This window comes from Urocitellus parryii, chromosome 1 (genome assembly GCF_045843805.1).
Source record: "Urocitellus parryii isolate mUroPar1 chromosome 1, mUroPar1.hap1, whole genome shotgun sequence".
Lineage (NCBI taxonomy): Eukaryota > Metazoa > Chordata > Mammalia > Rodentia > Sciuridae > Urocitellus > Urocitellus parryii.
Genome location: NC_135531.1, coordinates 210,913,635 through 210,929,084, shown reverse-complemented (window position 1 = coordinate 210,929,084; position 15,450 = coordinate 210,913,635). Strand labels below are relative to the sequence as shown.

General features: G+C 39.3%; 1 protein-coding gene across 7 annotated transcripts in view; it reads right to left on the bottom strand.

Annotated features, from left to right (window-relative positions):
• Positions 1–15,450, bottom strand: part of Gpd2 (glycerol-3-phosphate dehydrogenase 2) — a 153,809-nt gene that overhangs the window by 120,573 nt on the left and 17,786 nt on the right. For 3 of the 7 annotated variants that reach the window (XM_026401478.2, XM_026401476.2, XM_026401477.2), the window contains exon 1: positions 3,624–3,772. The exons of 2 other annotated variants lie outside the window; for them this stretch is intronic. The gene's annotated coding sequence lies outside the window, so the exon portion shown is untranslated. Of the gene's footprint in view, positions 1–3,623; positions 3,774–4,327; positions 4,415–15,450 lie in introns of those variants that run through there. 2 more of the 7 variants (XM_077802606.1, XM_026401473.2) reach the window with 2 other exon arrangements.

Sequence of the window (15,450 nt, the reverse complement as noted above, 5' to 3'; positions counted from 1 at the left end):
CTCTATATTAAAATTTTTATAAAAAATATATATGCATAATCAAATATGAAATTCTACAAAAGCCATATTGCTATTTGAAGAACATAATGCTTGAAAAATCTAAATTAAATGGTCATTGTTCAAAAAGTATCTACATTGCAACGGTATTACACTATTGAAAAGTTTTTACTTTTTACAGCACATGATTTCATTTTTCCTGAATAATTTAAAAGATGCTCCCAAATTGTATTAATACATACATATTCAAAAAACCTACACCTACATTTACAACACGTTCGACACAAAATGTGTGGATTTTCCAAACCAAAGAATTCTCCAGTTCTCTGAGGACACCAACTTAGTACCCTGTGATTTAATTCAATTTTGAAATCAACTGTTCAAGTGAAGGCAGAACACCCCGTTAAGGACTCACACCCACAAAACTACCTCCCCCTACCCCCAATTTCAGACAGCCATCACAACTGACTTAAGTCCCCAGGTTATCCTTGGTTTTGTCCAACTTGACCATAAATTGAGGGTTCCCACAACTTTCTCAGGTTCACAAAACTGCTATAACAGCTCACAAAACTCAGGAAAATACTTACCTTTACAGCTTATTATAAAGGATAGTATAAGGATAGAAAGAAGCAGCCAGATGTTAGGCCGTGTGAGCACAGGAGCAATGGTGTGGTGATTCGAGCCTACTCTGGACAGCACTTGCAGGTATTCACAAACCTGCAAGCTTTCCACACCACATAACCTTGGATTTTAAATATGTACATGTAATCAAACAACTGGCCATTAGCGATTGGCTCAGTCTACCCAGAAGTCAAGGGTAGGGCTGGAATTTCAACTCCCTAATCACATCACTGGTGGCTAGAGGAACCAGGCCCCACCCAGAAGCAAACCAGGAGCTCAAGAGAATCACCAGTAATCCTATTAATATGCAAAAAAGACACTGGATCACTCCCGAAATTCCAAGGATCTTGGAAATTCTTGTATCAGGAACAGGATGAAGTTATATTTCTAATAATATCACAATATGTGACAGTAAATTTTTAGTTGAAGAGGAGATATCTCTTATTAAATGGTTCTTCCCATAAACGTTGATGAACTAATAGAACCAAGCTTGACCTACTTAAAATCAGAAATATATATATTATTTGATAGCCTCAATGACACAGAATAAGGTATCCATTCCGAGAAATCCCTCATTTGTTGATCTCATCATTATGGGAACATCATAGAGGGTACTTACACACTAGGTAATATAATCTTTTGGTCCATCATGTATGTGGTCCATTTTTTATCAAAACAAAGATGTACAGTACATGACTATATGTGTGCTGTATTATTAAACTCTAACCTTCTCAAAAAGAGTATAACTGTACTTTTTTATCCAGCATTTATTCCTACATAATGCTGCACAAGACTATAGAATACTTAAGAAGATGAGTGTAACACATGATATGTAGTGCTTTCTGAAGCAGTTTCTGTACTTAGGGCAATCCCATGAGTCCAAGTATTGACAAGTAGAATCAAGTTTTGGAAAACCGACCTGAAAGCATCAACATATTCCCACAGTAAAGAGAAAAATAATGATCTCAAAATTGCTTCCCTTCTCTAATACCCAAAGCTGCAACTAGGCAAACCTCCCGCTACCCCAAGACACATACACATATTAAAGTTAGGAAAGAGAGGATAATTTATGGACGACACACAAGAAGTGACTTGTTGGGTTAACTGTATTTTTTGGGGGGGGTCTTTTTTTTCAGAGCTGAGGATCAAATTTTCCTTTATGAAAATAAAAAGAAAATGTAAGGAGGAAAGCAGTTAACTGCCTTCTAGTATTTTGAAGTTTACTGCCTGCCTGATACATCACTGACAATTTTACACATGTTATATATTATTATACCTATTTTTCCAGTGACACAATTGAGGCTTAGTGAATTTAATTAGGCCACTTAAGGCCAAAATCTTTGGTTTTTTAGACTTAGCTAGTTTGTTCCAGTTTAGTCATTGGAGAAATATTTATTAAGTGCTTATTACAAGGTAGTCATCACAATAAAAAAGAGTGCAAGATAAACCAAGCCCTACTCTCATAGAACTTCAATTCTGGAGCTAAAACAGAAAACAAATAACTAAATGGATAATTTCAGAGTTATTATAGTTTGCCAATGAAAATGATACAGCTTTTAAGAGCTATAAATGATATTAAACAATTCCAAAAACTAAATGGGGAGGGAATTAAACCTACTGACAGTTGGTATATTTGTGACCCTCTTTTTAATTATGGACCAGCCAAACAACTTTATATTTTAATAAATCAAAAGGAGGTTAAGGCAGAGCTTCAATAGTGCTTAGTATCTCTATAATGCATCCATTGAAAAAATATATTTCATTTTGTCTTTTTAAAAATTTCTTAAAAACATAAAGTGACAGAGCTACCAAAGAGCATAGATCTAACAATGTGGATTCTCAAAACTAAAATTTCATCCTTATGTATTATTCACTAAGGTATTGCTATATTATTTTGAAAGAGCTGAATTGCTAAAATCCAGGAAGTATTATAACTTGACATAATGTTCCTGTGAGACACACCAGGAGGTTTCAAGACCCACATTAGCAAGGTTCCCCAGGCTGCACGTGGTATCCCTTGGGCAATAACATTCAGTTCTCATATGATGGTCACCAAGAACTGTGGGACTTAGAGACTTGGAATAGTCAGTAGTTAGGACAAAGTGCTTGGTTCCAATGTGAGGCTTACCATTATCCTCCACACTCCAAAAAGAAAAAAAAAAAATCACATCTCTTAAATTTGGAATGTATGCAAAATATTAACAATTTTAAGCAATAAAAACTCAGGGTAACTTACTAACTTCCTTCCCTCACCTAGACTAAATTAGCTGTTAGCTATTTCTATAGTTGCCTCCTATGATATTTATAATGTGTTGTGTAATTTGGGTTGTCCCTGTCACTGAGACTTGGTGCGAATATGTGTTTGTAAATTACTTTGGAATTCTTGAGGAAGGCTTTCCCAGAGTGAAAGTTCCTCTGAATAAGGTGGAAGACGGTCTAGAGACCATCTGGAGAAGCAGCACTTCATTCACCCAGATGCACCTTCTTGCCAAAGCACTTTGCAAATCTATTTTTGCTGATCAAAGTTACTACGTGGGGAGTGGAGGCTGTTTTTAAGTTCATCAGTGTATACCTTCCGTTTCCTCTAAAGACGGTCACACCCCGGTAAGCTGAGTTTCTCAAAGAAGCTCTGTCCCCTTCCAGAATGGTTCCCACCCTTGCCTCAGAAAGAAGCAACAATCCTTCTTATCAGATTAGTCACATTCACAAGCTAAAAGTTTGCATACACTTTCACAGATACCAAACCCCGCCCTAAAGCCTTGCCACTTTTTTCTAAGTGTTACAAATGCATTAAACCCTAGTTCCCCTCCAAAACGTCAACAGTTAAACCCCAAATGAGAACGAGTCTTCCGTGGATGGGGAGAAATTCTAAATCTTTCTCCAGTTTCCCGCCACCACCACCTACCATAACACCAGAGCCCCACCAGAATCGCCAGGATCAGAAAGGGACCACTCCCCCCTAGAACCCCAGGGACCAGGAGGGGGATCGCCCAGGAAACACACACCTGAGATTAATCTTCACGCGCGAAGGGGCAGCGGGCAGGAGCACCTAGTTCCTCCAGCCAGGGCGGAGTCAGCCTCCCCCCTAGGATCTCAGGCTCGGCCCTGTGCTCGCAGCGAGGCGCGCGGGGATGTCACTCGGGTCAGGCTGGGCGAGTGTAACCCGACGCGCCCGGCACGGCCGGCCCCCGCCTCCCGGGCGACTTCCTCCTCCCCCTCCAGCGCCGCCTCCCTCCCGTCGGGCTGACCCTGGCGTCCGGGCCGCCGCATCCAGGCGGGTACCTAGGGCCCAGGCTCCTCCGGCCCAGCGGGGAAACACGGAAGTGGAGCTGTGAACCCGGGTCGGGGTTGGGGGGTACGTGGCGAACTAGCGGGGGGTCGAGCGAGCGAGGTCTCTTCTGCCCAATGAATTTGACTACACGGGGACACGGGGACACCGGTCCCGTAGGCTAGGACCGCGCCGCAGCGGACGTAATATCCCTCGCCCTAAGCTGCGGTTCCTGTTTTGCGCCTTGGCCATGCCGAACTCCAGCCTCACCCGCCCCGCCTTGCCAGCTGGCTGGCAGACGGGAAAGCCAGGGCTGAGCTAGGCCGGGGAAGCCGGTGGAGGTGTCGGATTTCCTGTCCCCTCCCCACGCGGGCCACCCACGCCATCTGCCCGAGAGAGGGGAGACACTCGTCCGCCCGCAGGCCGGCAGAGCTGGCTTACCTGATTTCTCGTCGCCCGCCCCCAGATCTGGCTTCCCCTCCTCGGCACCGCCCGGTAGGCAGGCTTCCCTGGGCCTAGAGACGCTTCTAGGAGGCAAGCGGACCCCTGGGACCCCGCCGTAAGAGCCCAAGTCCCTCACCCTGGCTGCCCCTAGCCGCGCGCACTGGAGGCGCGCCAGGCCTCCTGACCCCCTGCCTGAATGTCAGCGTTGGGACCCGCAGAGAAGACCAAGCCCAGTCACCAGGGGGTGGGATGCTGAGCACAGGCTCCTTGGGCCCAGCCTCGTACAGGTGGGGGGAGGAGGCAAGCCACTGCAGTTGAGTAACAGGCTTCCCACTTGCACCCCGCAAACCCGACCCTGCCCACTGAGCATGCCCACTCCAGCTCACTTATTGGAACTTTGAGGGCTAGACAAGTCCAAGGAAGGCTTAGATGGGGTTCTAATGGACCCTGCTTCTTTGAAGATTTTCCCACAGAAGACCCCTAAAATGTTTTTAAGGTGGCATTGGAAAGTACCCAGGTATAGTCTGAAAGACTCTACAAATTAAGGCAGCCAAATTAGTTTGAACGACAATCTCAGAGTTGTTTTTGTTGTCTTGCTTTTTAAATCAAATAATGTCACTTATTTAAGATGATTAAACAGCAGAATTCCTACAAATTGACCCATAGGAATGTGTAGATTCATTGAGTCCCAAACTCAGCAACTTCAGCGAGTCAGCCATTCTCTCTACAGTGGAACACTGGTTCTCAGCCTTAGACCTACATTAAAATTAAGGAACCAAAAATGAACAATACCAGATTTCCATCCTTACACCCATCGGATGAGTCTGAAGGCAAGACCTGAAAATCCTTATAATTAAAAACAGTGTCTATCAGAAGTATGGCTTTGGGACCACTCAGCATCAGCATCACCTAAGAACCTGATAGCAATGCAAATTCTTTTTCACTCTAGACTACCTGATTCATAAACTCTGGGATAGGCTTAGTAATCAGATTTAACCAGATACTCTTGCACACTAAAGTTTGAAAACCATTGTTTAAAAGCTACAATAGGAGATTATAATGAGCAGCCAAAGTTGAGAACCCTTGTAATATACCAATGCTTTTCACATTTGTTTTTTCAAATCTCTAACTTTTATCTAGTTCAGTAAATTACTCAACAAAGAAATAATCTGGTGCCAGTCTTGGATTTCCTTCCCACTAATTCTCCCAGAAAAGTTCAGTGCTTGGAAAATGGAGACCATCTCTTATACCACTTTTTACTATGGTGCCTATCATAGTTCCTATAGTAGATGTTTTAAGTGTTTACTGATTGAAATGAATGCTTATGAGAATTATTGGTTCCAGGCCCTCCTGTGTCTGCTTTCCCCCAAGTCCTCATCACCTTGCTAGCTACAAAGCCCACAGGGATCTTTTTATCAATAACCCATGGCCATCTGTCAGACCTCCATCTGACTTGGATATGGGAGAAGATAGAGTAAAAAGCATTGGACATGATTTTACTTGCCAAAGTAAGGGCCTGAAGAAACAACAGAAGGCAGAAGGAGGGTAAACATCCAGTGGGAATCCAGAAGACTACAGAAGAAAAAATATTTGTATAGAGAACTGGTAAAGGAGAAGAGTCTAGGTTGTTAATCTGATCAGCCTGCAACTGAGATTGAAATTCTTTTCCAAAATTACACATCTCTGCTGTGCATTTCCTGGCTCTCCATATACACATCTCATCTCAATTATTGCCTTGAATAAAATAAATTAAATAAGAAATTGTTATATAGGAGATTCTTTCATTTACTGGATAAAAACATTGCTGGCTAGTAATTATCCTGAGCATAATTTGTTTAGAGCATATAGAAATGTTAATGTTTTAAAAATGAAATACTAGATAATTTTAAATTGTGTAGATTTATAATTCTGCTTTAAGATCCCACAGAAACTTATAATAGTATTCTCTATTTACTCCATCAATGTTTTCTAATTGGAATAAAACATAAAAACACATTTTCCTTGTAGTCTAATACTTAATGCTTTAAAAGACTTTTAAAGATACCGTTTATGAATACCTGAAGCAGCTTTCAGCCTTCTTGTCTCTGCCCCTATCTCTCACCCTTATTGTGACAAGAATTTCAGTCAAAGAGTTTGGTTGCTGATTGGAATACCTAACAGCAACACAATTTCCCATGTGTCTAAACAATTTCTTTTCATTATTAAAATAATTTCAAAGGGAAAGGGGGTATAATTATGAATTTAGGAATTGTTCTTCAGAATTATTATTCCATAAGCCATATTTAAAACAAAAACACTTCTCCCTAAACACTACTGCTGCTTTTTACTCAAGGAATTAAAGCAAGCCAAATGAAAACAGGTTTAGGGATTACAACGAGAAAACATGGCAGGGAATGGAAACATTGATCATAACCACATTCAGAAGCATAAATTTATTATTTCAGCAGGAACAATCTTGAAGACCAAGACTTCAGGGAAGTTAAGAGTCTCAAATATTTCTCTTTGCCATCATAAGCATGACTAAGCACTTGGAAAGAAACTATGTTTACTGTTTTTCAGATTGCCAGTATCAGATAACTTTGGTGCCACCTAACTCTTTTCTTATGTACCCAAGAAAACTTCAGGACAGTCATGGGTTTTCACTTTCACATAACTACAAAACCTGAAGTTTTCTCCTTTTCATCCCTTCCTGTCTTACCAAAGACTGAGTGCCTTCCATTCACTTATTTCATCCTTCTAGTACTTTCAAATGAATTTAAATCATTGCTTATACTACAGCATAACAAGATGAGCAAGAAGTTCTTCCTCTCCCAAGCCTGAAGTGTTGGCCACCTGCTACTAAGACATCTGAAACCCAGCTGCTACCGGTGAAACTTGCCAAACACAGATGTTACTGAACCAAGCCTGTTGTGTCCACATTGCAGTATGTCAATCTCTGAAATAAGAAGCTTTGCAAAAAAGTTTCTTCATGGAGTGGGGAGACCCAACATTTAAATACACCTCCCCAAGTGTTTGGGGAGGTGCATCAGATAAAGAAGCAGGACTGGCTGGGCATAGTGGTGAATGTCTATAATCCTAGAAACCAGGGAGGCTAAGGTAGGAGGATCACAAGTTCAAGGCCCTCCTCAGCAATTCAGCAAGATCCTGTCCCAAAATTAAAATTTAAAAAATAAAAAGTGCTGGGGATGTAGCTCAGTGGATGTATCTCAGATGTCCCTGATTTCTATTCTAAGAAAACACACACACACACACACACACACACACACAGGACAATGAAGAGGCAGGTGGCCTGAAGCATGGGAAAAGGTGATTGGAGATGAAGTAATCAATGGTTTGTGCTTACATAAAATTCTTGAGTCTTCTATGTATTTAGGGTAGATTAGTTCAAAAATGTGTATTTCCTCGTGTAAAGTTATTCCTTTTAGGTTTACTTATCTCTTGTAATAGATTTCTTTTCATGTTGCTCTCATTACATTATATAATTTTTTGTTTGGTTGTTTGTTTTTTTTTTCTCTCAGAATCTTAGTGCATTGAAGACAGAAACTGCCATGTTTTATGGAACTCTTCAGTTCTTTGCACAGTGCATGATAATTAATAGATGTTCAACAAAGATATGATGAATTTATTTATATATTTAGAATGGCTGTTTTCAGAGTATTTCATTTCCCAAAAAAAAACAGTCATTCTATATTCTCATCTTGATGCCTGCTTAGAATCTGCACTTTTGTACAAACTGTATGTTGAGAACTCTGCTTCATTGCCACAGTCTGGCTGGGCACAAAATCAGGAGCCACCACACACCTTGTAGATTCAAACAGCAACTCTTTATTCCCGAACTCACACCGGCCCTCTACAAACACGTTCTGGGGAAATCCAGAACATACTCCACCAGGCTCTAATCAGCAGGATATGTCCTATTCCCGGCAGGGTACACCTTAAACCTGGAACCGCCCTAAACCCAAGGAGCGGGATACTCCCTAAAACCAGCAGGATACACCCTAAACCTGGATCTGCCCTAATCCAGTAGGATCCTCCCTAAACCCGGATCCACCCTGGTCCTTGAGCAGGGTCGCCTTTCTCAAACATACGTGCAGTGTCACTGTGAATGTCCAAGGCAAGTCCATTTCCACGAGTCCTTTCTCTAAGCAACATGGGGTACGCTGGCAAGGAAATTTCGATGCGTCATTCCTACTTGGCAATGGCTCTCAGCACTTCATCTTTCTAAAATATTATATAAATTCTGTAAGCCAGGAGCTGGGGTTGTAGCTCAGTGGTACAGCACTTGCCTGCCATGTGTGAGGACCTGGGTTTGATCCTCAGTACCACATAAAATTAAATAAGCAAAATAAAGGCATTGTCCATCTATAACTAAAAATATATTTTTAAAAAATTCTGTAAGCCAAAACAGACAGACAAAAACTAGAAAACTTCATGGATCTTCATGGGATGCATTTCAGAAAATGGGGGCATTAGGATGGGCTTTTCAGTCTTCTGAGGTCAAAAGTCACCACCCCTTAGACACCTGTGCAGGCATAAGTGAAGTCGGAGATTTCAACAAAAGCAGCTCATATCCCTGAAAAGTAACCTAGGCAACCATTATCATCGTGACCCATAAATCAGAGGGTATAAAGCTAATAGGAAACTAGTAATATACTATTTAGCCGCATGACCTTCAAAACTAGTGATTTTTTTTAATTCAACTAAAGGCAAGTAACCAAAAGTAAATAGAACTAAAGGGATCAGACAAGCTTTCTGTCAGTTTCATTGATGATTCTACCATGCTCTTTTAATAGCCATTTACCACAGACCTGCTGTCAAATATTTTAATCCCAGATCATTTCTAAAGATATGCAAAATTTCCCCAAAGTCAAATAAATTCACTGGTCACTGAAGATCATAATTAAAAATATATAATATTAGAAGAGAAAGGGGCCATAAATGTTATTAACCTCCACGCTTCTATTTTATAAATGGTGAAACCAAGGCTTACCTAAGATTACAAGGTTAGCTAAACATAGAACCAATACTACAAAGAGAAACAGCTTGTTATCAAGAACACTGTATGAGCTTCACATGCATCCTATTATTCATTCACCAACGACAATATGGTTCTCTATCCTCCCAGAGCCTCAGTATCCTCATCAAAGAGGGATGTTAGTAGTAAACATTCACAAAGTGTTTACCTTGTGTCAGGTTACATATCCTAACAAGATATGTAAGGGGTTTTTTTTGGGGGGGGGGTGATTTTGAAAACTAAGGAAACTGAGGTACAAAACTGTGAGCAATATGTCCAAGTCAATATAGTTAGCAAATAGCCAAACTAAAATTGAAAGGGATAATATGTGTAAAATACCTCGTATATAGGTGGTCAATAAAAATATCACCAAACTCAGTTCCCTTCCCTAAACCATGGACATTCTGGTTCTTGGTCTAATTTCCTGCCAAGACACATTGTTCTGAACTTTAAATTTTCACTTTCTTTTCTATTTTATTCTTTAAATTTGGTGTATTTTAAGTAGTTTGCAGGAATTAAGAAGTACTAAATATACCTATATCTTATCCATTGTTAACAGTAGTTGCAAATACTAAGAAGCTAACCAAGAACTAAATACAGTAGTTCTCCACCAATTCATTACTTGAATTCCTTTTTGTTTATTTAGTTTTGGGGATACTGGGAATTGAACCATGGACTTCACACTTGCTAAGCAAGTACACTACCACTGTGCTACATCTGCAGCCATTACTTTGTACATTCTTAACAGCAGAGTTATAGACAGCTAAAAATATCCAACAGAAAGTCTTCCCGTGTCAGTGATTCTTAGAGTTAAGATCAGGAATGAGGTGAAAATATATGATCCTTGAAAAGATGAAATAAAAATACTAAATATATTTTAAATGGGTACTTTAAGTTTTATTCCTGGTTTATAAGAATCTGGGAAAGTATTCTTAAAATAAACGTTTAAAGCATCAATATAAAGTGGCACTGAGAAACTTTGATTTAAATGTCTTGAGGGTAAAAGAAATCTGTACTTCTTTCCTAGACCGTCACCCACTTTTTCCTAGGATAGGACAGCACTAAAAACAAGCTTTTGCAAATGTTGATGGAGTAAACTCAAAAAATATTATCTCTGGAACACAGCCTCCTATTTAACAGCAACAAGAAAGTTTTGGGTAAGCAGAAATGTCCTAAGAAACCCATGCAGAGAACATGAATAAGTATTAGGTTCTGATGTAGGAGCTGAAATGAAATGGAGAACTGGATTCAGAAGAAAGTTATCATCTCTGTGTAAGAGGTAACTGAGCCCGGGACAAACAGCCCAAGAAATTGGATCTTTGCTTAGTTCTGCATTGGAGTAGCTGTTATGTAACTTGGAGGTGGTTTAAATCTCAGCAGTAAATGCTTAAAATAAACTTGACCACTAGTTTTAATGATACAAGACCATTTAAAATAATTAATGAATCTGAATAGCAAAAAATAGAACAATAACAAAATTGGACAATATTTATCTCTGTACAATCATCAACTTTACAATGAGGGTGTTGTTTCTTAATTCAACAGCCTTGACCTATGCATTAACTTAGTTTCTGCCAGGCCAAGAAGACTTTTATATCCAGAGAGAAAGGCTAGTGGTAACAGGAGCTGTTTCCTCAGCAAATACTTTGGCCTCAAAACCAAATCCCCCTCTATCAATAAAATCATCACACAAAACCTAAAGAAGAGCAGTACAGCATCTTTCTTCCGTTTTCCTGGGTTACAAACTGCAGTTCATTTTTGAAAGAACTCTATAGGAGGGTATAAAACAGAAGTGAATGGCTCAATGTGACATCCGTTAAGGAGAAATTTTTAAAATGTAATAGAAAAAAAATCCATCTTAAAATTCTCTAGACCACACTGAAAATAAATAATTCTATTCATTTTGTGCCTACCTTTTCTCCAAGTTTCTGAGAATTGAAATGACTAGATATATCATTAAAAGCTAGAAATTGGTGTCATGGCACCTAAAATTTTTTTTCTGGCAAATTTAGAGTAACGTGTGTTCTAAAAATATTTCAATAACCAAATGTGGAGCAAGACAATTTTTCTTAAGCATATGCTCTTCACTATCAACCTGGTTCTCTCATAATTTTGAAGTGGAACAAAAGTCCTGCCTTCACAAAGGCCTTCCTAAAATAGGTCTCAAAATAATGCAGACTAGAATTGTACTTTTTCCCTAGACACAATTTTTGCACCTAATCTTGTGTCAGGGGAAAGCACAGACTAATAAAAGTTAAATCAAAAACTTAAAAACTACAGTGTGATAGACTGAATTATGGCCTCCCAAAAGATAGTCATATCCTAAATCCTGGAACCTAGCAATGTTAACTTACATGAGGGGAAATGGATTTTGCAGATGTGATTAAGTATCTTGAGATGGAAAGATTATCCTGAATTTTCAGTGTGGGTCCTGAATACAGTCATATATATTTTTAAAAAAGTATTAAGGAGATTACAAACATCTCCATTCTATGTAGACAGAAGTGTAAAAGATAGTGTGAACATGAATGCAGAAATTAGAGAAATGCAAACACAATCAGAAAATGAATGCCAGAAGCCACCAGAAGCAAACAGAAACACAAAATAGATCCTCCCTTAGGACCCCCAAGAGGAGTGTAGCCCTACCAACCCTGTGATTTCAGCTCAGTGATACTGATTTTGGACTTCTGGCCTTCACAACTACTGTGAGCCAATAAATTGTTATTGTTTATATCACTAAGTTTGTGTCAATTTTGTTATAGCAGCAACAGGAAACTAATACAGCTACCTCTATTTGTTTCGCTTTGGCAGTGATTCTCATCTTCCATTCTAAAGCTAGGCCTTTTATACATCACTGACATTTTTAGTGTGTTTTATATTCAGAATGACAAAGCAATTTACAACCATGCAAATAGATCAATTTTCTACCCTGTGGGACATACAAGCAACACCAGTCTTGTAAAATTTGAAAGATGCCTGGCTGTGTGTGTATGTGTAAAGAAATGCTAAAACAAGGTTGAAAAAATCATAGTATAATTTGAATGTTAATAATTAGCAGATCCTTATCAGAAGGAATGCTTCAACAGCTCTCTCTCTCTCTCTCTCTCTCTCTCTCTCTCTCTCTCTCTCTCTCTATATATATATATATATATATATATATATATATATATATATATATATAAACTTAAATGTATGGTCTGTAGTAAACAGATTGGTATATCACTCCAATCCTCCTTCACACAGGACTTATTCTTCACCTGCTAGAAGCATCTTCAGCCAACTCCTTCAGAATTCACCTAGAGTACAGAGAGCTTCCTCATTCATAGTCCCTCCTTTGCTGGGCCAGTCCTCATGCCATGATAGAATGAGACTGGGGTAGAAAGACTGAGCTAGGTAATTGGGAAATAATTCTGATGGCATTTGTGTGTTCTAAAACTCCCTTAGGGGTTGATCGAGGCTTTTTTGGGACTCCATCACAATCCTACTTCTCCCTCTGCCTAATCCCATTTCTGTCCTCTTTCTTACATAAGTATCAACCCTAATTAGTAACCTGTCATCCCCTGTCTCAATATCTGCCCGTGAAAAAACAAGTCTGCATAGGGCCCTTTGTGGATATAAGGCCTATATGACAAAAAAACCTTGACTTCGTAGAATTTTAAATTCATTCTTACCTCCTTGTTCTAACTTCTCCTTTGGGACTACATATTTTTGTCCAGTTCAAATAAGAAACCAATTCCTGGAGCTGTACACTCTGTTCTGCACATGGAAGGATACAAGACTAACGTGAATTACCAAATTCTCCTCATAGACTACTTCCCTTCGGGTGTTTCTAACCCCAGTCATTCAGGGAATATTTGCTGAGTGTACATATGCAACGGACACTGGAATTCTCCTCAAGGGCATATGCTCTCATTACTCAGCCCACACTGAAGCATGTGCTACAAGTCAAGGTTCACATATGCCTCCAGAGTAGGATAAAATGAGTTTATTAAGCAAGTATAAAAAAAGGGGGGGGGAGAGGGTAGAGGGGTCTGTAGAAAATTGGGGAAACATGCCACTTTTGACAGGGTTGGCCTACTACCTTCACCTGGAGATCAAACCGAGGAGGACCAGTTAGCTGGGAAAACCAAACATTATGTGCCTCCTGTTATCACCACTGAATTGTTTTTGCCATGATATTAGACCTGGATTAATGGAGTCTTTAGATTTCAGTTTCAGTCCATAAGACATCGGACTCCTTCCCTTTGACAAGACAACGTTACAGAAGAATAAAAGAATAAAAAGGGAGGGGGGCTGATCTAGAGTAAAAGTGACATTTGTGGCATAACTGGTTATGATTGTTTTAATTGAATCCCAGCTTGAAAAGAAAATGAATGTAAAAGAGATGTTGGGGAATGCTATGAGTTAAATGTGCTTTGTCCCCCAAGGTTCACCTTTTGTAAACTTCTACCCCAGGATGGCAGTACTGAGAGGGAGAGTGACACTTTAAGAGATGGGACCCACTGTGTCTTAGCTCAGTTAGAGACATGTCTTCTGAAGGGATTAAGGTATTTCTCCTGGAACCCTGGAGAAAGCCTTGTTACAGAAGCCTGAGTCTGACCCCACCCAATCTCTCTGGCTTCCTGTTTTGAGATATAACTGTTTCCTCCCACATCTCCATCCACAATGAGGTGACATAGTTAAGAGGAGGCCCTTACCAGAGCCTGCACCTGTTGTTTGGACTTTCAGCAACTAAAACTATGAGCTAAATAAACATCTTTTCAAAGTTTGCCTGCTTCAGATGTTTTGTTATAGTAATGAAAAAATGGAATGACAGTGGTAATTAGAGTATTAAATGAGTAAAACTGACATAAGGGAAGTACAATTAATTTTTTTCCAATGTGAAAATAATATTCCAGTTATATAGGAAATTGTCCTTAGCTTTAAGGATCAAGTAACATCTCCACTTTAATATGGTTCAGCAAAAGTATAAATGCATAGATACAAGGATTTAACCTTATAAGAAAAATGGCAAAATATTAGCAATTGTTGCTAGAGTTAGATTAATATACATTTATTTTTCTTTCCAAGTTTTAGTAAGCGTTAAGATTTTCTTAATCAAAATTTTAGCATAAATTAAGGGGCAGCCTCTACAAAGCCCTTGTCCATTGTTATCATGAGAGGATTAGGCCCAATGTTCTTAAATCCTCTGAATTTTCAAAATAAACTGGAAATCCAGAGTTTTCAAGTAAAGCATTTTTTTTGAATTTAAGAAAAAATTAGCATCTTAAAAACAAAAACCTTAAAAATAAAAAGCAATAACTAAAATCCCTGTGCAGTTCTGATAAAATACATTTGGATGCTGAATCGTACCTCTAGGTTTCAAATTTCCATCTCTGATTTAGATTTAGATCTTTTTCTTTCTCCCCCCCCCCACTTTAATCTGTTCTCTTATGCCTTCGCTCTCTGAACCTCTACTCCTGATTTTCTTCCTCTCTCAAAGTGATAATCTGGATAACTTTCTCTCCCAGCAACTAGCCTCTGCCACTTTTCTGTGTCATTGAGCAGTTGCAGGATAATATGGGAACAACTCAGGCTATGAATTTGTCTGAATCAGATGATTTAACAGATTGAAAATTGTTTAATAATTATCCTGGGGCACTAAACATTATCCTAATGATCTAAAATAGTTATTAAACTTGACCACTTAAGATTATTAAATCACAACATCTGTGTCTTCAGGAAGCATTTCTAGTCCATGTAATATTTGCAAAACATTTACAACTGCTTTTAGTTATATCTCACACCCTATGATTGGTTTATAGTTTTTTTCCTTATTTAATGGCTGAAAACACTAGGTGTGGAGTCCTGAAGTTAAGCCCTTCGTGTGAGAAGGTATTAGACCTAGGCAAGCTTCCTGGATGACAGGCCACTACTTATCCAACTGCGCCACCTTCTCTCCAGCCCTTGTTTGTTTTATTAGCTAATTGCCAGGCTGCATATTCAACCCAGGTTCCAACTATATTAAGGGCTATTTACTAGCTAAAATCAATACCCTTTCGATTAGCCACCTGGCGGGGCTTTTGGTAACTAAGCATTATTTGGGCTTCACTGCTCTCACTCCACT